Source organism: Panthera uncia, chromosome B4 (assembly GCF_023721935.1).
Source record: "Panthera uncia isolate 11264 chromosome B4, Puncia_PCG_1.0, whole genome shotgun sequence".
In the NCBI taxonomy this organism is placed as follows: domain Eukaryota; kingdom Metazoa; phylum Chordata; class Mammalia; order Carnivora; family Felidae; genus Panthera; species Panthera uncia.
Genome location: NC_064809.1, coordinates 90,157,684 through 90,180,211, shown reverse-complemented (window position 1 = coordinate 90,180,211; position 22,528 = coordinate 90,157,684). Strand labels below are relative to the sequence as shown.

The following is a 22,528-nucleotide window of genomic DNA, read 5'->3' as shown; positions in this document are numbered from 1 at the left end:
GAAATCCACAGTTTTGAGTTTTAGTTCAGTCAGTGACTCAACCATCTGTTAATCTGCAAGGATGTGTGTCTCCAATTCTTCCTTGGATTCTCAGGGAAAGAAAGGACCACCTAATCTAGTGATTCTAAGCTCTTTTTTTTTTTTTTTTTTTTTTTGGATGATGGATGCCTTTGAGAACCTCAGTTTTGCAGCTCAGAAAGATGTAGACAGGCACTCCATGTGAGTTAGACTTTTCTCCCACTGCAAACAGTAGAAGCCTGCTGCGGCTAATTTAAGCAACAGAGGGATTTAATGGAAGGAAATGGAGTGGGAGAGGAAATAGGTCTAGAAAGCTTTGGGATCTAGAAAGCAGGAACTAATTCCTAGTGGGCACAATTTCTTCTGTGCTGTCAGCAAAATGAATCTGATAAGCCATTCCCCCCACCAACCCCCCCCCCTTGTTGCAAGAAAGATTTCCCAAGAGGAATTCTGTTTGGCTTACATTAGACCCTTCCCTCTTCCCCTGCCATGGCTAAAAGAAGTGAAGTTTATTGACTGCAAGTGCCACCAAGATAGAACAATATTCAGAGGCGATCAAGGCCCTAAAAGGGTAATTAGGGTCTTGATATTACTGAAGGAGAAGGAAACGACGCTGGGCAGGTGAAACCTACCGGTGTCCACTAAAAACACCTCCACACAGACATCCGAATGTCACGTGAGTAGGGGAGCCATGGACCCTTGGCCTAGACCCCAGCTCTGAAAACTGGGGCCAAGAAACCCCTACCTAGGCTACACCCTATGGTCAACATTTACATGCATGCTCTCACACCCTCCATTTCCGGAGAGTACGTGTGTTGTTAGAGGACCGGAAGTTCAAGACAAAATGGGGTACCTGCCAGAAGAAAAATAAGCCTGAGGATACCAAGAGTGACAAGAAGCAAACAGAGACGCTGGGAAGAGTAAAACGAAGTCTTTCCCAGACCTGATCCTTGATTAAGTGATCTGCATGTAAGGACGTGTCGTCTACTGTTGCACCAGTCACGGGCTCTCAAGTCAGGGATCTGCTGGTTGTGCACTTGGGTCCGGCGCTATTGCAGGACCTAACGTTCCAGGGACATGCTCACTTCGACAGCACATATACTACAATTGGAACGATGCAGCTAGGACAGCAGGGCCCCTGTGCAAGGACGACACGCAAGTTCGTGAAGCTTCCACATCCGAAATAGTTCCTGTGAGGATGGTCTCGAAGGACCTGCTACCTGCAGAATGAGGTCCCTGGAGGGAAGGGTGCTAAGCCAAGCCTCTAGGCTTGATTTCTGATCTCGCTGGTGTGAGTACAGCACCAGAGAAACCCATGAGGGGATGGAGGGAGTCTTGCATCCATTTCAGCAGGGAAGTGGCATGGATCCAGCCCCGAGATGGCCTGGGATACATACGCGGAGGACAAGGAACACACCGTGCATCTCTAAAACTGTTTGTACCGTACATGACCATGGGCTATGGGGTGAAATGAACTCCTCTTGGACGACTTCACCATTTCAGACCTTTATAACCTGATTTCTGAATAGATGGTACAAGTACCCTGTGAGGCCCACTGTGATTTTTGCCCCCGCCCACTTCTCCAGATTCATCTCAAGCTCCTGTCACTCTTACATACTAGTCTTCGGCTACCCTGGCCTCCTTCCAAACCTCTCATCTTCCCCGAGACCTCAAGGCTCTATCATGCATTGTGCCCAGGCCTTCTATGCCCTTTCCGACTCTGGATAACTCCAAGTTATTTCTCAGTCCCAGCTTAAATTTTATTCCTCACAAAAATGGTCACTGATCCAAATTAGATCAGGCCCCCACCTGTCCGCCTGTACTTATTTTTCATGGCACTTACCATGCTGGTTAAATATTCACGTGCTAATCCATTATACTCCTGCCTCCTTAACTTGATAAACTCTGGAAGGGTCCAGGCCGTATCTGTCTCATTCACTGTTGGAACTCCAGTGCCAGGCTCACAGTAGGTGATCATTAAATATATGTTGAATAAATATCGTGCATTATTACACTGAATGGGAGGAGCTATCGGAGACAAATAGTAGAAATGAAATTAGTTAAGATAGTAAATTTAGAGAATGATATATATGCTAATAAGTGTGGAGGTGGAAACAGATATAAAACGTAAGATGCTAACAGAATTGTGGAATATCTTCCATTCTTTCAACCTCAGGAATGAAGGGAGCCAAGAAAGCCTATGGAATGTAGCCAAAGAGAGTTAAGGTTTCAATTAAAGCAACAAGCTCATATATCACATTTGGTTGCCCCGGCAACAGAATTACCATCTTATGATAATGATATTATAATATGATAAAGCAAATACAAATAATTTAACAATTTATCAGAAATGGAGTAACAAATGATTTACTTAGCTTCACTTTGGGGGATAATCTAAGGGGAAAGTTTGGAAAGGGCTCTCTGTTGCAAAGGATACTGTCCTAGAACTTGAGTTATATATAAAAAGGTTAAACCGAGCCACGGAATTTGACACCAATTTTAAAATCTATACGGAGAAGCACATAAGGCTATGATCAACTTAGATGGTTTTAAATAACAGAACAAGATAGGAGACTTGCCCTACACATCAGTTATCTTTTTGCATTATTATGTTGTGGGAACCCACGACTATAAACCTCAGGGGCAGAACGCAATAAGCATTCGTTTTGGCTCACAAGTTCATGGGTCAGTTGTGCCATTCTGGTGATCTAAGCCAAGCTCGGCTATTTGGCTCAGGCTCATTCATAAGGGCAGCTGGTGAATTGGCTGGGCACTGGCTGGTCTAAGCTGGTCTTAGCTTGGATCGACTCCACCCTGTACCATGTGTTCTCTCATCCTTCGGCACACTAGCTTGAGCTTATTACTATAGTGAAGGCAAAAGTCCCAAAGAGGAATGGAAGCGTACAAGGTGTCTGAAGGCCTCAGTTTGGCACACTGTCACTTCCACCACATTTCCTAGGCCAAAGCAAGTAGTAAGTCCAGTCCCGGTTCAAAGGGTGGAGAAATAGTCAACTTCTTGATGCAATGACCTGCAAAGTTGTATTGTAAGATAGAAATACAGAGAGGCTATTGATTATGCCCATCAATGCAATTAACCTACCATACCAGAAGTCAACTTATTATAAAGCTGTAGGAACGAATTCAGTATGATATTGGTGTAACAATAAAGAGAATAATTAGACCGTATTATGATCCAAAAGAAACTCATATGATATTAAAATACCATGACAGAGGAGGCATCGAAGATTCTCTATGGGGAAAATGATAAGACTTTTCAACAAACAGCACTATGACAATAGGCTATTCAATAGGGGAAAATGGATCCTTACTTCACATCATACTCAAAAATCAATTCCAAGTATATTAAAGATCTAAATGTAAAAAAACATGCTTTAGAGCTCTTAGAAGAAAATATCTCTGTAGTTTGAGTGTTGAGAAAGACTTCTTAACACCCAAAAGGTACAAACCATAATAAAAATGTATATAAATTTGGTTGCATTTTAATTTATAACTTCACAATGAGATATCACTTTACACCCGTCAGAATGGCCAAAATCAAGAACATAAGAAATAACAAGTGCTGGAGAGGATATGGAGGCAAAGGAACCCTCGTGCACTGTTGGTGGGAATACAAATTGGTGCAGCCACTGTGAAAAACAGTATGCAGGTTTCTCAAAACATTAAAAATAGAATTACCATGTGGTCCAGTAATTCCACTACTATTTATGCAAAGAAAATAAAAACACTGATTTGAAATGATATATGCACCCCCTATGTTTATTGCAGCATTATTTCCCAGAGTCAAGATATGGAAGCAAACCAAGTATTCATCCATAGATGGATGGATAAAGATAATGTAGTGTATATATACGCAATGGAATATTACTCGGCCATAAAAAATAATGAGATCTTGACATTTGCAGCAACATGGATGGATCCAGAGGGTATAATGCTGAGTGAAATAAATCAGATAAAGACAAATACAATATAATTTCACCCATATGTGGAATTTAAGAAACAAAACGAGTGAACAAATGAAGAAAAAAGAGACAAAAAACAGACTCTTAAATACAGAAAACAAACTGGTGGTTGTCAAAAGGGAGGTGGGTAGCAGAATGGGTGGAGAAAAAGGGGATTAAGAGTCCTTTTGAATTGATGAGCACTGAAAAGTGCATAGATAGAATTGTTGAATCTTTATACTGTGCACCTGAAACTGATATAATACTGCATGGTAATTAGACTTCAATTTAAAAATAAATAAGTCTTGGGGCGCCTGGGTGGCTCAGTCGGTTAAGCATCCGACTTCAGCTCAGGTCACGATCTCACGGTCCGTGAGTTCGAGCCCCGCGTCGGGCTCTGGGCTGATGGCTCGGAGCCTGGAGCCTGCTTCCGATTCTGTGTCTCCCTCTCTCTCTGCCCCTCCCCCATTCATGCTCTGTCTCTCTCTGTCTCAAAAATAAAATAAACGTTAAAAAAAATTTTTTTTTAAATAAAAGAAAATAAAAATAAATAAGTCTTTCAAATGTAGATAAATTTGATTACATTATAATTTATCACTTCTCTGCAAAGAAACCTCCAAAAAGAGATAAGAAAAGCCCCAGTCCTCAGGAAGATAGTTATAAAGCAAATAATGGAAAAAAAGATTACTAGTATAGTATTGGGAACTAATAAAGAACTTCATGAAATCAATGAGAAAAAGATAAGTCAATAGAAAAAAATAAATGAAAATTAATATGCGAAGAGAGGCAATTCACAGAATAAGACACCTGAATGGCCAAGAAGCATATAGTTAGTAAGTGGGCACATGCAAATTAAAACCGTAATGAAATATCATTTCACAACTATTAATTTGGTGAGGATGATGTACACTTATATCGAAAGTTAATCTGGAGCCACTGGAACTGTCTTACACTGTGGGCATGACTCTGTGGAGAGCAATTTGGCAATAGCTAGTAAAACTGAGTGTACACATACCTGTGACCCAAAAATATATATACCAGGAAGTTTCTCCTATTTTTCTCAACTTATGCTTGAAAATATTCACTGTAGGCTTATTTGTAATGGCAAATGGGAAACATCCTAAGCATCTATAAATGAGAGTATGTGTAGCTATATATTGGCATATTCATCCAATGGAATACAAAACTACAGCAAAAATGAATGAACTAGAGATAATATATTACCATGGAAAAAGCTCACAGACGTAATGTCAAACAGAAAAGCAAGTCGCTGGAAGATGTATACAACATAATAACAGTTATGGGGCACCCGTGGCTCAGCTGGTTGAGTGTCCGACTTCAGCTCAGGTCATGATCTGGTGGTTCGTGGGTTCAAGCCCCACATCGGGCTATGTGCTGACAGCTCAGAGCCTGGAGTTGCTTCAGATTCTGTATCTCCCTCTCTCTCTGCCCCTCCTCCACTCATGCCCTGTCTCTCTCTCTCAAAAATTAAAAAAATAAAATAAATGTATATAGTAATAGTTATATAAAGTTTAAAGACATATTAAACCACACCATATTGTTTAGGAATACCTACATACATAGTAAAAGCCTAAAGATATGCATAAGAATGATACATAAGAAATTCCGAATAGTACTGGTAGTTAGTTATTTCTGGGGAGCAGGTGAAGTTATAAAGAAGAAAAGGTCATTAGGAAAGATACACATGAGGTTTCAACTGTATCCATAATGTTAAATTTCTTTTTTCTTTAGATTTGATTTTTAAGTAATCTCCACACCCAATATGGGGCTCAAACTCAACAATCGATCAACAATCAGATACTCCACTGACTGAGCCAGCCAGGTGCCCCCGTAATATTATATTTCTTAAGCTGGGTGATGTTAACATTAGTGTTTTTTCTAATATTGCTCTCCACATGCTACTTGTTGTCTGATGTTTATTATTTATTTTTTTATTTTGTAATAGATCAATTTCTTCTTTTTTAAGTTTATTTATTTTGACAGACAGAGAGAGAGAAAGAGAGAGCACAAGTAGGGCAAGGGCACAGAAAGAGGGAGAGAGAGAATCCCAAGCAGGCTCCACACCCAGCAAAAGGACCCGATGCCGGGCTCTATACCATGACCATGAAATCACAACCCGAGATGATATCAAGAGTCAGACGCTCAACCAACTGAGCCACCTAGGCACCCCTATATCTTTTTAAAGTTTATTTATTTACTATTTTTTTAATTTTTAAAAGTTTTTTAATGTTTATTTTTGGGACAGAGAGAGACAGGGTGCAAGCAGTGGGAGATGGGACAGAGAGAGAGGGAGACACAGAATCCCTCTGAGCTGTCAGCACAGAGCCCGACGCGGGGCTCGAACTCATGGAGTGCGAGATCATGCGAGGTGATCAAAATGAATGAAATATTGCCTTTTGCAAAGAGGGCACTAGGCTAAGTGAAATTAGTCAGAGAATGACAGATATCGTATGACGTCACTCATATGTGGAATTTAAGATACAAAACAGACGAACATAAGGGAAGGGAAGCAAAAAGCATAGAAAAACAGGGAGGGGGACAAAACAGAAGAGACTCTTAAATACAGAGAACAAACTGAGGGTTGCTGGAGGGGTTGTGGGGGGACGGGCTAAATGGGTGATGGGCATTAAGGAGGACACTTGCTGGGCTGAGCAGTGGGTGTCACACATAGGGGATGAATCACTGGATTCTGCTTCTGAAATCATTATTGCACTGCATGCTAACTAACTTGGGTGCAAATTTAAAAAGAAAAGAAAAGAAAAGAAAAGAAAAGAAAAGAAAAAAAGAAAAGAAAAGAAAAGAAAAAGAAAAAGAAAAAAAGAAAAAAAAAAAGAAAGTGCTTGATCCTTTTTTGAACTAAGTGTTGATTATTACTCACACGAGATGGGGGGGAAATAATAATGTACCTGTCTTCAGAGACTAGTTTTGGAGACTAGGACTGCCATAACACAGCACCACAACGTGAGTGGCTTAAACCACCAAAACCTATGGTCTCACAGTTCTGGAGGCCAGAAGTCCGAGATCAGGCTGTGGGCAGGGGCTGGTTCCTTGCTGCTGAGGGCTGTGAAGGAGAAATCTGTTCAAGCCTCCCTCTTAGCTTCTGGAGGCTTGCTGGCAGTCCTCAGAGTTCCTTGGCTTCCGCTGCACCACCCCGGTCTCTGCCTTCATGTTCGCATAGCGTTCTCCACGTGCGCAGGTCTGTCTCCAAATTTCTCCTTTGTATCAGGACACCAGGCGTATCGTGTGAGGGGCCCACCCTACTCCAGCCTGACTCCATCTCAACTGGCTATATTTGCAATGACCCTTTCTCCAACGTGGTCACATTCTGAGATCCTGGGGGTTGGGACTTCGCCATAACAATTTTCAGGAGACGCCGAGACCAATTAAAATCGCATCTATGAAACTATTGCTACATGCTCGTAAGGGGTTACAAAGTGTAAGAGTCTGTGCTTGTCACAAATGATCACATCTTAAAGCATCTAGTAACCTATTCGTTGCACCACACGGCAAGAACTTAGCTTGGCACAGATTGGACAGTTTGGGGGAACGATGCTAACAGAGCTTGTGCAGGGACTCTTTAAAGCAAGCGCTCTGTTGGGTTCTAAATCTGTCCTCGGTAATTGATTGCTTTAGCTCAGCTAACAGAGAAAAATCCATTCTGTAAAGAGTTACTAGATACATGGGGTTTGTATATAAAAGGAGCTACAGCAGTATGTCGAGAGATTAAATAATTGCTTGTAGGCAGAGATTCGAAGAAATTTCCCAAATTAGCCGGGCTGTTCCATGGTTAAACTAAAGAGAGAATCCAGCTTTTCTAATGTGCAGGCTTGTGCTATGCCCGCTGACCCCAAATGCGTGTACTTTCTTAATGGGTGACTTTTATAACATCATTTGCCCTGAAAGGGAATTCAGAATGACATTAGGCCACCTTTTACCTAGCAGGGCCATTTCAGGCCAAAATGACCTTGTCGTTAAGGGGAAGCAGCATATCATGGTGGTCAAAAGCAGGGATCCTGAAGTTCAGCTGCCTGGCTGTATGTTCTGGGTTTCACTGTGAGGTCTTAGACAAGAGATATCCGTGACCTTTAGCAAATAATCATACTCACCTGGTAGGGCTGCTATGAGGATTAAACCCGATAATCCGTGAAACAGAACCCTCTCTGGAACATAGACCGTGTTTAACGATCGATGGTTACAATTACTCTCTGTAACGACAGAACCTCGGAGAAATCACTTTGAGATAATCTTTCCCTTTTAAATTGTGAAAAGGAAAAATAATGATACCAACCAACACAACCACTTTCATTTTTGTATATCATCGTATGGTTCCTAGGATACTTAGAGTGAGATATCATTTTGTATTGTGCTGCTTAAATGTAAGCAGCTTCCATGTTCCTACACAGGAACTCAGTTCCAAACGGCTGTATAAGATTCCATTGAATTGATACATCAAACTTTACCTAACGTTGTTCTTATGGTTAAATATTTGGATGGGGCGCCTGGGTGGCTCAGTCGGTGAAGCGGCCGACTTCGGCTCAGGCCGTGATCTCGCGGTCCGTGAGGTCGAGCCCCGCGTCGGGCTCTGTGCTGACCGCTCAGAGCCTGGAGTCTGTTTCAGATTCTGTGTCTCCCTCTCTCTGACCCTCCCCTGTTCATGCTCTGTCTCTCCCTGTCTCAAAAATAAATAAACGTTAAAAAAAAAATTAAATATTTGGAATTTTTTGGTTTTGTGACTCTGGGTACCACTGACTAATATCACTTTGTAGAAACCAATATATTTTTTCTTATTAAGATAAAGCAACCAGGAGGCGTCTGGGTGGCTCAGTTGGTTAAGCGTCTGACTTCGGCTCAGGTCATGATCTCACGGTTTGTGGGTTGGAGCCCAGAGCCTGGAGCCTGCTTCGGATTCTGTGTCTCCCTCTCTCTCTGCCCTCCCCCACTCGTGCTCTGTCTCTCTCTGTCTCTTAAAAATGAATAAACGTTTAAAAAAATTTTTTTTAAGATAAATCAGCCAGGACCATCTCCCTTACCCCTCCGTCTAAGGGCATTTGCTTCACTTACATCCTCCTCCATATTGTTTTGACCTAAATTATGTTCCTTATAATCTACTCCCCAATGTTCCCCAAACTCTATTTACAAAAGCCGAATCTCCACTACTGTTTCTTAGTTTCCCTCTGCAGATTCCAGGCTCTCCACACTGTTCCTTGCTGTGTCATGTCCCAGATACACTCGCTGCCCTCCCCCACTTCCTCGAGCTCGCAGTCCACTTCTGGGGGCATCAAGTATGGGGACTACAAGGTTAGGCCCATTTGGCACACTTTATGCTTGCCTTCTTATGCTGGGCATATTGTCAGAATCCAAAAGGGAAGTAATATGATGCTTTCGAAAGCATCGTTGCTCCCGTTCTGTGTCTGGCAAACTCCCTCATCCTTCAATACTCATCTCAGATGCACCAACCCCCAGGCGTAGTGGCTCACTGCTCTATCCTTGCTGTTCCCAGGGTACTTGCTACATCTTGGTATCCTCAACATCCAACAGTGATTGTCCATCGTAGATGCTCAGAAATGCTCAAAAACCAGTGACTGCGCATTACAGATGAATAAGTCAGTTATGGACAGACCTGTGTACGTGAAGTTAGAAACTCTTTAAATTGCCTGTTTGGATGGGATTGGAGTCTATTGGTTAAGAGAAAAGACTTTGGAAGCAGATAGACCTTGATTTGAGTGTGAGCTCTACAATGTGCTAATTAGGAAACCTTGAGAAATGTAAACCAGGCTTTCCGAGTCTCAGCGTCCTCATCTGCAAAAGGAGATCATTTCTGTCAACTTTCTTGGTGGGGTAAGATGTAGATTAAATGGGGGCGCCTGGGTGGCTCGGTCGGTTAAGACTCCAACTTCCGCTCAGGTCACGATCTCGCAGTTCGTGCGTTCGAGCCCCGCATCGGGCTCTGTGCTGACAGCTCGGAGGCTGGAGCTGCTTCAGATTCGGTGTCTCCCTCTCTCTCTGCTCCTCCCCCACTTGTGCTCGCTCTCTCTCTCTCTCTCTCTCTCTCAAAAACAAATAAACATTAAAACACAATTTTTAAATAAAAATTAAAGATGTAGATTAACTGGATTAGTAGATGCAAAGCACACGACAAACACATGGTTTAAGTGGCAGCTATTAAGACTAGCAAAAAAAGATGCTGGAAAGTCAGGCTGGCCCAAAGTATTGTCCCCCACTGGATTTTTGTCAGCAGATCCTAGGTTTTCACCTCTTAAAATATAAATGAGGGTGTAGCATTAGCTTACCAGGAGGACTGAGCAACCCCTGTTTTCAGTGAGGTTCTGACATTATATTGATGGATGTACTCTATTTTTTGCTCGCTCTTATCACAGATGCTCATTTAACAGAAAGAGCTGCTAAACGCATACTCCACCCTGTCCTGTCCAACGCCAGCCCATCTCCAAGCCTTTTCCACAGCGGATTTGTTGTTGGGATCCATCTCATTTTTGTCTTTTCTCCGAATGGAGCGTTGTCTCTAGCCAGTCTGACTAAAAGCGTGAATTCAATTTGTGATCTGGAAGGACTGACGTGATCAAGTCACTAACAGCCATGACTCGCTGGTTACGACCAGTAACTATAAGTAATTTAATAAAAGATTGTTGACCCCCCCCCAAAAGAAAGTGGAATTGTTATGAACAGATGAGGAGGAAGCATCATGAGAAAACGGAGATTTAAACGGCACTCCCAAAATGTGGCCCCAAGCAGCAAGAGGGTGGTAGACTGTGGGCATCTCTTAGGAAAGAAGAGGAGTGTACACGATGGGGAAGAAGGGAAGACAAGGGAGGAGTGGTAGCCCAGGGATCAGGCTTCCTGTGCCTAACGACACCCAACACTCACCCGCTAGGCTGGTGAATGGGCTGCAGGCTCTGAGGGAAGCCAGTGACACCCAAGTTGGATCAAGCTTGCAGGCCTTGGTACCACTGGACCAGTGCCTGTTAGTGCCAGGCAACCTTATAGGCTGTCAGCCCATCCAGGGGCAAGGAAAGATATGCTCATTGGCCCTAGGAAAGCTCTTTAAAAACTCAAAGCTTTGCGTGTGATTGAGGTGCACAAGCTACAAGGCAGAGTATTGAAATGCAAAAGTCTGCTAAGGAAACAACCAAAGCAATGCCAAAGAATTTAATCTAAACGCAGACACGTAATAAAATCATAATTCTGTTTGCTTGGCCCAGATGCCTGAAGCATCTTGAAAGAAGGCACATTTCTGCACCTGAATAATGTTAATCTCGGGCTTAGAAAGCGTTGGAGTGAATATGGAGAGTCTTGAGACTGCTAAAAATCACTTCTGATAACTATTTGGTATTCTAGTAATGCAACCAAATATTTATTAGAAAATTGCAATGTAGAAGACATAGTACTGACAAACGATGGTGATGACAACACCTAATCTTTATGATGGTACTTTAGAGTTGACACCAAGCTTTTTACGTGGGGGAGGATGCTCATCGGTGTCCAAATAATATGCACGTGTGCAATCTGTTTTGAGGCATGATTTTCGCCCCTCAAAAGCTTATAGTGCAGCCACAAAAGAAAGACATGAACACAATGTAATATAATACAAGCTGGATGATGCTAAAAGCTATAATAAAGATAATAAATTATGATTTTCAAGGGCTAGGCTACAGAAAGGAAGCATAATTTAAAATGTACTTTGAACTTCTGATAGGTAGAGGTGTGAGACAGGCATTTCAAGCAAAGAAAACATCACGTACAAGGGCAGGAAATGGAAAATTGCAGCATGTGTTCAAAGAATGATAGGAGACACAAGAAGAGTAGGTTGTGGTGGACATCTGTTACTTTTGGCTACTCAATATCCACTCTCTATTCTCTTCCTAGTGGTAAATGGTTCCTTTGGGGGAACCCATCTACTCTTGATATCTAACAAGTGGAGTTGACCTTACTCCTGGAGTCAAGGCAGGGCCAGAGTGATCATCACTTGACCAATCACTGCCTTCTATCTCCCTGGATATAGCAATTGCTTCAGAGTTGGGTACACAACTCAAGTTATCCAATGTCCCAAGGCGAAATCTCGGGAATTTTGTTGGAAGTTTGGAAAGAAACATTCTCCTTCCATGAGATTAGTAGCTCTAAAGAATAATGAAAATCTGGAATTTTCTGGAAAATCTGGAAACGTGGTCTCTCTGAGGAGAGTGCCTGACATGGAGAAAGGCCGACACGTTTATACACCTGGATCCTGTCATGTCTAAAACAATCTGCCCCTTGACTTTTCAGATACGGGAGATGACACATTCCCCACGTGTTTAGCCAGTTTGAATTTTTTCCTATAATGCAGAGCTGAAGACAGATTAGAAAGGGCCTTCATGGATTCATGAATTCATGGGAATTCATTCTCTAGTCAACAAAAAGCCACAGGATGTTTTAGGAAAGTGATGGAATTTGAATTCCATGCCCAAAACAGTTTGGAGGCACTGTTGGAGATAGGGAAACCAAGGAAGTGACTTCTGCAGAGGCAAAGCCAATGGTGAGAATTGTTGGCTCTTTGTGAGTTCCACGGAATCATCATTGCCTTCATTTCTGAAGTTCAACGTGCACTGGTATTTTTCTAAGCACTTGCACACCCACAAACCCACTTGATGCTCACCCTAACCTTATGAGAAAGGTCCAGTTATTATCATTTAACACACCAACCCCGTGAGGAAGGTCCAGCTTATCCCCATTTTGCAGAAGATGGAACAAACCTCCAAGGTCCCACAACTAACCAAATGGCAGGTTGGACTTTGGGAGTCAGGTCTCAGGGCCTGTCTTCAAAGTAGACAACTGCCAACACCATAATGTCTTGGAGGTGACAAACTATCCTCCCCAGTGGCCCATTCTTTCCTCCCAATAGCCTGGAAGTTCATATTGAGAATCATTTCTTTGACCTAGAAGATGAAGTTGGAGGTGTTGCTTCTAGAATGCTCCAGTTCCATTGTCACCTGAGTAGGAGAATAGGGTGCTGGCCTTCACATTAGAAGAACAGAGCCTTAAGGGGGACAGGTAAGTTTTGAACATAAAAATGTGGATGTTGGGGCACTATTTGAGGAAATGCCAGTTTCCCCTTGTATTGGCAAGAGGAGCATCTGGTGTGCAGGTGAGCAAAGAAGCGGGGGAACAAAGAGAGACTCTGTGTCCTAACAAAAATCCCCTATCCCCTTCAAAATGCAGATTTTTTTGGTCAAAATTCCCAAAAGCACATTCTTGCAATGTTATACTCACTTCCATAAATGGCCCTTGTCTGTGTTGTTTCAGTCAGTCCCTGGATACAAGGAGATGAAGTCAGGCCTCCCAAGTACTTTCACTGTCAAGTACTTTCTCTCTGCCAGACCTTCCCACGGCCCCAGATGGTCTAGCTTCTCCTTCTTTGTCATTTCCTGAGGGGGTGGGAGAGAGGAAAGAGTTAGAAAAGAGGCAAGAAGCATCGATTTGCCAGTATCAGCCCTGGCTCTCTCACACAATCCACCCAGTGGGCCAGGTTTGAAACAGACCATGGGTTGGTAAGTGGTTGAAGCTTGGCCCTCTGCCCATGCTTCCCTGCCTGCCCACATTCCTGGGCAGGAAGTACCACCCACTTCCTGCCCACCTCAGGCTATCTGTTCTCGTAGGGGCTCTTAATACATTCTCACCACATTGATATAAATGATGAAGTATGCACAGAAGTAATGCCCTCCTGTATCACTGGGGTGATCACATTAATGAGAGCATCTGCGGGGAGAATTTAGAGGAGACATCATGCTTCTGGAGTCACTTGTTTATTCACCTATTAAGCAAATCTTTATTGAGAACCTATAATACACCAGGGAATATTCTTGATACTGGAGATAGAGTGTTGAATTTTTGTGGGATTTTATTCTTGTAAACATACAAGCTCATTTCAGGTAGTAAGAAGTGCTATGAAGACAAAGAAATATCACTACGAATAGTTAGAGGGGTGCCTGGGTGGCTCAGTCAGTTAAGTGTCCGACTTCGAGCTCAGGTCAGGGTCTCATGGTTCGTGAGTTGGAGCCCTGCATCAGGACCTCTGCCGTAAGCACAGAGCCTACTTCAGATCCTCTGTCCCCCCCGCCTCTCTGCTCCTCCCCTGTTTGTGCTCTCTCTCTCAAAAATAAAGAAACATTAAAAAAAAAAAAAAGAATAGTTAGAGAGTATGAGATATTGATTTAGGAAGAGTTTTAAGGGAAGTCCACACTGAGGAGACAGCACTGAGGCCATGGGCCAAGTGAAAATCAGAAGGAAGATCATGCTAGGCTGAAGGAAAGGAAGGAGGGACAATCATTGTTGAGGATAAGAAGGTCTGTGTGGCTGGAGCACAGAGAGCAAATGGAACAGTCGTTCAGAATGAAGCTTGAGGAACCATGGACCAGATATTCTTAGGGCAATAGGAAGCCAGTGGAAAAATTTTCCCAGAAGAATGAGATGATGTGCTTTCAGGGGCGCATAAGGCAAAAAAAGAATGTAAGAAGACAAGTAAGGAAGCAGGAAGACCAGTCGGGAGGCTTTATGGAGGTTCAAGTGAGAGACGAAGGTGGCCTGGACAAAACCTATGTATCTAGTAACTCTTTACAGAATGGATTTTTCTCTGTTAGCTGAGCTAAAGCAATCAATTACCGAGGGCAGATTTAGAACCCAACAGAGCGCTTGCTTTAAAGAGTCCCTGCACAAGCTCTGTTAGCATCGTTCCCCCAAACTGTCTAATCTGTGCCAAGCTAAGTTCTTGCCGTGTGGTGCAACGAATAGGTTACTAGATGCTTTAAGATGTGATCATTTGTGACAAACACAGACTCTTACACTTTGTAACCCCTTACGAGCGTGTAGCAATAGTTTCATAGATGCGATTTTAATTGGTCTCGGCGTCTCCTGAAAATTCTTATGGCGAAGTCCCAACCCCCAGGATCTCAGAATGTGACCACGTTGGAGAAAGGGTCATTGCAAATATAGCCAGTTGAGATGGAGTCATGGTGAAGGTGGGGAGAAGGGCTAAAGCTCCAGATATATTTTGAAATCAGACACTTAAATCTCACTTTGTGGGTATGTGGTGGAAAGCTCGGATGCCTGTGTTACTTGCCTTTGACTCACCTCTGATTTCAGTTGTGACTGTCGTGGACGGTTCCCAGAAGCTCACTCACCTGGGGCTACTTCTCCAGTACCAAAGGAGTCCTCTTGGCCTACAGACAGGCTCACGGGGAGTGCAGGCTGGAGGTATTAGACACCGGGGCAACCCTCAACCGATAGGAGACTGGAGTCATACAAATGCTCCAGCTTCCTTTCAGGCGGAAGGTTCTAGAAGGCATTCTATATACTTCTCAGAGTATACGTCAGTTCAAGGCCTGTGTCAGTGACCTGGGGCACATACCCTTATCTTAACTCGTCCTTCTTCCCCTGCTCTTCCTGCCTTCTCACTCCTGCCTCCTAGGATCACCTCCCAAATAAGCTGCCTTCACTCAATTCCTTGTTTCGGCCTCTGCTTTGGGGGAACTCAAACTAAGACAGGACATTTGCCTTCTCTACCTATTTCCCATTTACCAGCAAGCTCTGCCCCTACCAAACGCATACAGTTCCCTGTCCTGGCTCAAGGCTCTTGAAGAGAACACCCAGGAGATGCCACCCTCATATTCCAGTTTCTAATTTTTTCCCAAGATCTATGAAGTTTGCAACAGGAAACAGAGCTTTTCCTTAACTCCTTCAAGACATCTATCATCCATCCCTGCTTCAAAGGTTGATATCTAGCCCAACTCATGGAAATTTAACTGAAAACAATTGCACATTATAGGGAAAAATTAAAAATTATCAGGGATCTCTTCCAGTCAAGAGAACATGGGATACTGTAAGGAAGACATAGTCTTGAAATACATAAATGACTTTGTAATGGACCTGAATGGACACATTGCCAAGTTTATAAATGATAAAAGGACAGGGATATGACTGAGTGATAATTCGGCTGAGAGATATGTTTAAATGAGACTTGGCAAGAATCACTTAAAGTGCTTTGGCTGGTAGGTTCTGAACATTTTTTATTAGAAATGACTATAGATTAAAGAGAGATGAGACAACTGAGTAATACAAAGCAGAAGAAATCCTTAAATCAAAATAGACATTTTAATAACTATGCTTTAAATAAATCCCCCCTCTGAAGTCTTCTAATGTTTAACAGCTGCAAATAAATATGACACCAGGAGAAGCTAATCAAATAGTTTAAGGAGGCAGGAAACAAAAGAGCAAAGAGGAAACGGAAATAACCCACCTTCAGTCCCCCCATGATTTCAACTTCTCTCTCTCTTCTGTTTTGCCACCCAGCCACCCCAACACCCTACAGGTTGGGCAGCCTCCTGGCTGAGAACCCAGCCAGACTGGGTTTGAATCTCAGCCGCGTCCTGTTTCATTTCTGTGTGCCCGGCCAGTAACTTAACCTCCCAAGCCTTAGTGTTCATGTCTGGAAAATGGAACGAAACTCACGGCATCGGGTTGTTCCAAGCGTTAACTGGGCTAATTCATGTGAATACAGAGTAAATACTCGACAAAGTATCAGCTATTGCCGTTATGATTACTACCTTGCTAAAAGAGCAGAAAAGAACTAGAGAACGAACAGGCTGACAGAAAAGAGAACCGATGAGAAGGATACCTTGGAGGTAACTAAGCTGGCCATCCAAGTAGGGCCAATATTCAGGCAGTGTGTTCAGGCAGGCCGACCAGTTGGTTTCAGTTTAGGTCAGTCAGTATCAGTGCTTCCACTAGCTGATACATTTTGAATATCATCCCTGCCTTGGCTTGTGCGTTATTCAATCACAAAGAATCCATGGCATGTAAACCTTTACTATCCGTTAAGAAATCAACGCGGTAACACACATGAAAGGCCATGAAACTAGTTATGCTTTACCCCACTCCTGGGAATTTATTCAAATACAAAAGAAGAATAAGTTATAGGTCCACTGATGCTTGCAGAGGTGTTAGCCATGAAGGCAAAACACCACAAGCAACGCTAAAGTCCGACAAGAGAGGAGTAGTTAAATTCACTGTCATTCCTACCTTCAGTGGAAATTATGTAGCATCAAAATCATCATTATGAAAATCAAAAACCCATAGAAGACGTGAGGTGCTTATGGTATAATGGTCAGCCAAAAAAGGTAGCATAAAAATTGTGACTATATTCGGATATAACATGCAAATTACATATGGATAGAAGCAACAGAGTATGCAAGAATAACTGTGGCAGTTTTTCCAAAACTGTTTAGAATGTTTGTTATATATTTTTTAATTTTTTTAACGTTTATTTATTATTGAGAGGCAGAGAGACACAGAGCGTGAGCAGGGGAGGAGTAGAGACAGGGGGAGACACAGAATCCGAAGCAGGCTCCAGGCTCTGAGCTGTCAGCACAGAGCCAGACACGGGGCTCGAACTCACAATCTGCAAGATCGTGACCTGAGCCAAAGTCGGTTGCCTAACTAACTGAGCCACCCAGGTGCCCCTGTTTGTTATAATATTTTAACGATTAAAAGGGGCTGGGATTTGCAGAGAGAACGGGCTTTCTCTCCCCCCAAAACCCATGCTCAGAGACAAGGAATAATATCTCTAAAGCATGGGCCAGAGTTCTCCTTCTCCCAGAGACACTATTATCCCACTGGGGGCTTTTGTGCAAATTAGGAACAACAGCCCCTGTCAAAAAAAACCTTCCCTAGAACGCAGACGTTTCTTTTGTATTGAGCTCTGTTCAGAGCCTTGCCATCCTCCACTGCAAGCCAGTGAAATAGGATTCTTCCAGGAATATGTTGGCAAGATTACCAAAGGGGAAGCTACTGCAGACCCAAAGATTAATTATTTTAGGCGGTATGCAGATGAGAATTAGGACAATGGAAGCTGAATAAACAAATATGAGTGGTATAAAAGCGGAATTATATGCTATAGAAATTAGATCTCTTTCCCCTTGACATCAGCAAGTTGGGTGCTTTCTAAGCATTCCTCTTTTGCCTACTGAAGATTATATTTAAACCAAACGAAGAAAGATACTGCACCCGAGATCCCACAAAAAGCTTGCGATGTGAGTCCCAGATGTAGAAGGAAGTGAATTTGCCAAACCATGCTGTCTGCACCTTCTTCAGAAGGCAGCACCCTTCCAGGCCTCTGATGAAGGGGTGAAGACAAGTCCTCTGTGGTGCAGGGGGGAGGCACCAGAATCTGGAGTCCCGGGTCCATCACAGCTCTCTTTGTTCCACATACATCAAAAGAACACAACGTGGATCCCGGGCACCTCACAGGACGGCTTGTGTCTTTCCGAGGAGCCCACAAGTGCGTAAAAATGTTCAGGAGCACGTAAAACATTTGCTATAAAAGGGAGCTTTTCTATTCAGCTCCCTGCGGTCCAGGACCCAGTTCTTGGAGGCATGCCCCCCAAATAGTTGAACAGTATAAGCGCTCAGGTGTACTGAAGAGAAGCAAGAAAATGTAGTCTATGTTCTGGGTGAAAAATAAGGGAGAAAGCTCTTGCTCCTACCGTGGTTTCTGTACATCCGGGTGCCGGTCAGACTTTGCCGGCATGTTTACCTTGAAAACACGGAACCGCTTTTGCTAGAGGTTTGAATGAAGCTGGTTTGGGACTGAGGCAAACAGCTGTGCAGTGTCCTCGGGCTCAGCACACAGATTCCTACAACCCGGGTGTTCTTTTCATACCCTCCTGCCGGAGCGTGCAGAGGCAATGACCCCCTCCCGAAGCTGTGGGTGTGATTTCTCTTGGGTGACTTGGAGTTCATGCCTGGCAAAGCCCCCATGAGCCCGAAGCAGGGTGGCATGGTCGCGGGGGGTGGCTGCCTCCATGAGGGAGCAGGGTTCTGAAACCAGCAATTTAGGATCCCGCAGGCTTCCCTTTGGCCCGCTCACCTCCAGCTTGTGGCTCCTGACGCCACAGTACTCACTCACGGGAGAGCCTCCTCTTGGCCTGGATGGTCCCATCACGCCTGCCCAGTGCCCCCAACAACAGGGCAAATGGTTGATGAGACCAGGGGCCCTGTGATAGGTCCCTTTCCAGCAGCCGTAGGACCCATCTTCTAAACCTGGCGCGTTCTTTGCCCTTAGCACACATGTACTTTAAGTTTTCTGGAACAGATTCCACTTTCGTACTACGGGTTGGTAAACAGAAGGCAGTCATCAGGAAGGTATTAAGACAAATGTCACTGTGCACGTCACTCTCCCCCAAAGCAACAGCAGCCTGTTCAAATGCCGAAGGATATCGAGAAATTGGTGGGGAGGAGCTGGAGGCAGAAGCCCAGCTTTTCTTTTCCTGGTCGTGCAGCAGACAGCTTACTGCCTTGGCAGCCCTCCAGCTCTGCTTTCTTTTCGGAAAGTTCTAGGTGCCCAGACTCTGCACTGTGCTGCCTGCTCATCCGGAGCACATTTGCACTCTGCTTTGAAGGGGACAGCCATAAGTAAAGCGACGGGGGGAGTCGTGGGCAGACTTCAGCACACTCTGAAAGAGGGGACCACCTTCTGACATGCGCTTGTGGCTGGCAGGTCACCTTTCAGTCTGCCACAGCTGATCGGCCAGAAGGCTTTCACCTCCATAGCCTCCAGCTAGGGTAGATCCACAAAAGTCGGCTTCAGAGTGGAGATGTCTCCCTGATCGACCGATACACGGTTTGGGGAAGGCATGCTAACGATAGTTATAGCCAGCTAGTTGTTTTCTCCCTCTTGCCTTGTATCTCCTCTGCCCCTGAGCACGTCTACATGGCCCCAAGGCCCAGCTCAACCCTCCCTCCAAGATTCAGATCATATCCCTTCATTCAACAAATACGGCGTAAGCACCCACTTTTGAGCCATCACTGAGCTATCGGTCTACCAAGAAAGATGACAAGTAAAGAGTGTCATATGCACTTCCGGAGGATGTATCTGTTATGGGAGTGACTTCATTTGGGTGGGGTTGGGGGTCACAGAAGGATGCCGCCTCCTCTCCAAATCCTTCCTGGCTTTCCCGAGGCCACTGTCGCTCTTTCATTCCCATGTCTACTCAAAGGCAAGTATCATCCCATCGGGTTACTGCATGGTATTTCTAGACGATGCCTCCCCCACTCCTGCCATCCCTGCCATTTCGCTGAGGGGGCTTTAAGGTCACGGATCATCTCAATCAGTCCCCTCGGAAATGTTCAGTGAATGAGAGAAAGAAATCTCTACCCAGGTGTGATCAATACGCTTCAAATCTTGCTTAGGGCAATCTCAGAAGTGACAGCGTGTTTTACCATTTTGAACGGAAGCATGTAGATGAGCATGACTGAGCAGGTGAACAAAAGCTGAATTAGGTAGTGAGTGCAGGGGTGAGTAAATGGAGACAATGAGGTGAGGGAAAGAGAGCAGTGAATGCTTAGAGCGGCTGCTGACTCAGAGGGTAAACCAGCTGGCAGCAAGGGCTAAGACAGAGGCCAATGTAATGGCAAGTTTCACACAGGTATTTCTGAATCATTCACATCCTGACTACTAAAAACGTGTGAAAGTTATTTCAACGCCAGAAAGGCACTTGAAATCTTATTAACCTCCTTGCACAGAACGCCAAATGCTACCTCTCGACAGTAATTAGCCAAGCGAATGCTGTAATGAAACAGCAGTAACGAAACAATCAGCTGAGAGTGCCCCAAAACAGTGCTTCTCAAGCATCAGTGCGTATGTTAGCTGAGTATCTTGATGAAATTCAGATTCTGACGTAGCAGTCAGGCAAGGCAGGAGATTCTGTATTTCGAAAAGATCAGGAAGGACAAGTCGCGATTTTGACAAAAGACGCTATTACTCTCCTTTCACGTCTTTACTATTTATTGAAATTTTTCTAATTATGGAGTTAACACACAATCATTGTGGCGAATTTGGAAACTGTAAAATGTACAAGGGGAAAATCAAATCACCTTCAATCTCATCATCCAGAGAGAATCTGTATAAACATTTTGATGTGTTTCCTTTTCATCTTTTTGTTGTTGTTTTTACATCACGCCCTCCATAAATTTTTTAATCTTGATTTTATTTTCCTTTTAAATTGTGGGCGCTTCACATGCTATTATATTATTTGAAAACATATTTCTTACTAAGCCAATCAGCGAACATTTAGAAGAGTACATGGCAGTTTCTAAGGGTACAGCAGTTAAAGAAAGAGTCCCTGCCCTTATTTTGCAGTGAGGGGAAACAATCTGATATTCAATCTGATAATAAATGAGATCAAATGGATCTTAAATGACTGAAGTGTATTTTATTTTACAGCTGATCACAGTATAGTTAACCCATCTTTCCTTCAGATATCTAATTTCCTTTCTTTTGCTGTTATATATTTGTGCTATATATATATATATATATATATATATGTACATATACATATATATATATCTTGCTGTCATATATGTATATATCAATTTTTGCATGTACTCCTGATTTCCTTCGGATAACTTTCTTTTAAATGGAATATCTGAGTCATCGAGTGTACACAATTTTTAAGTTTTTAATACATATTGCCAAGCGGATGCCCAGCAATGCCGTGCCATACACACTCCTACCTGCGATCGGGAGGGTGCCCCAAAAGCTTTATCCCATGTTTTCCAGCATTAGTTGTCATTTATTTTCATATTTGTCAAGTTATTTTTATTTAAATTCCCTTTATACCCATGAGCTGAAACATTTTGACATGTGCATAAGCCAGTTGATATCTTCTTTTGTCAAGTGTCCATTTCCTTTGCCCATTTTGCCTTTGATGTGTTTGTCTTTTCTCCTTATTAATTTGTAGCTGCTCTTTATATATTAAAGATATTAACCCTTTGTTATACATTTTGTAAATATTTTTCTAATTTATTGTTTATCTTTTAACTTTGTTTCTGGGTTTTGTTTTGTTTTGTTTTGTTTTTTTTGGAAAAACATTATTTCGAAGTATGTTGTTTAATCTCCACAGGTTTTAGGATTTTCCAGTTACCTTTCTGTTATTGATGTCTAGTTTAATTCTGTGGTCTGAGAGCAGGCATTGCATGACTTCTATTCTTTTAGATTTGTCAGGGTATATTTTATGGCCCAGAATGTCATCTATGTTGGTGAGTGTTCCATGTCACCTCAGGAAAAAAGTGTATTTTGCTGTTGTTGGATGAAGTCTATAAATGTCCATTGTATCCCATTGATTGATGGTGCTGTTGAGTTCAACTAAGTCCTTACTGATTTTCTGCCTGCTGGATCTGTCCATTTCTGATAGAGGGTTGTTGAAGCCTTTAACTGTGCTGGAGGATTCACATATCTGTCCTTGCGGTTCTATCAGGTTTTGCCTCTCATTTGTTAGGCACATACACATTAAGGATTGATGTCTTCTTGGAGAAGTGGCCCCTTAATTATTATGTAATTCCCTTCTTTGTCCCTGATAACTTTCCTTGTTTTCTTCTACGAAATTAATACAGCTACTTTTGTTTTCCTCTTATTAGCATGATATGGTTTTCTCCATCCATGTACTTATATAGATTGAGTGCCTTTATATTTGAAGTGGGTTTCTTGT

The 22,528-nt window shown here is 43.1% G+C and overlaps 1 pseudogene; it reads left to right on the top strand.

Moving 5' to 3' along the window:
* Positions 1-1,095: 1,095 nt before the first annotated feature.
* Positions 1,096-1,207, top strand: LOC125920531 (uncharacterized; annotated as a pseudogene).
* The last annotated feature ends 21,321 nt before the right edge of the window (positions 1,208-22,528 follow it).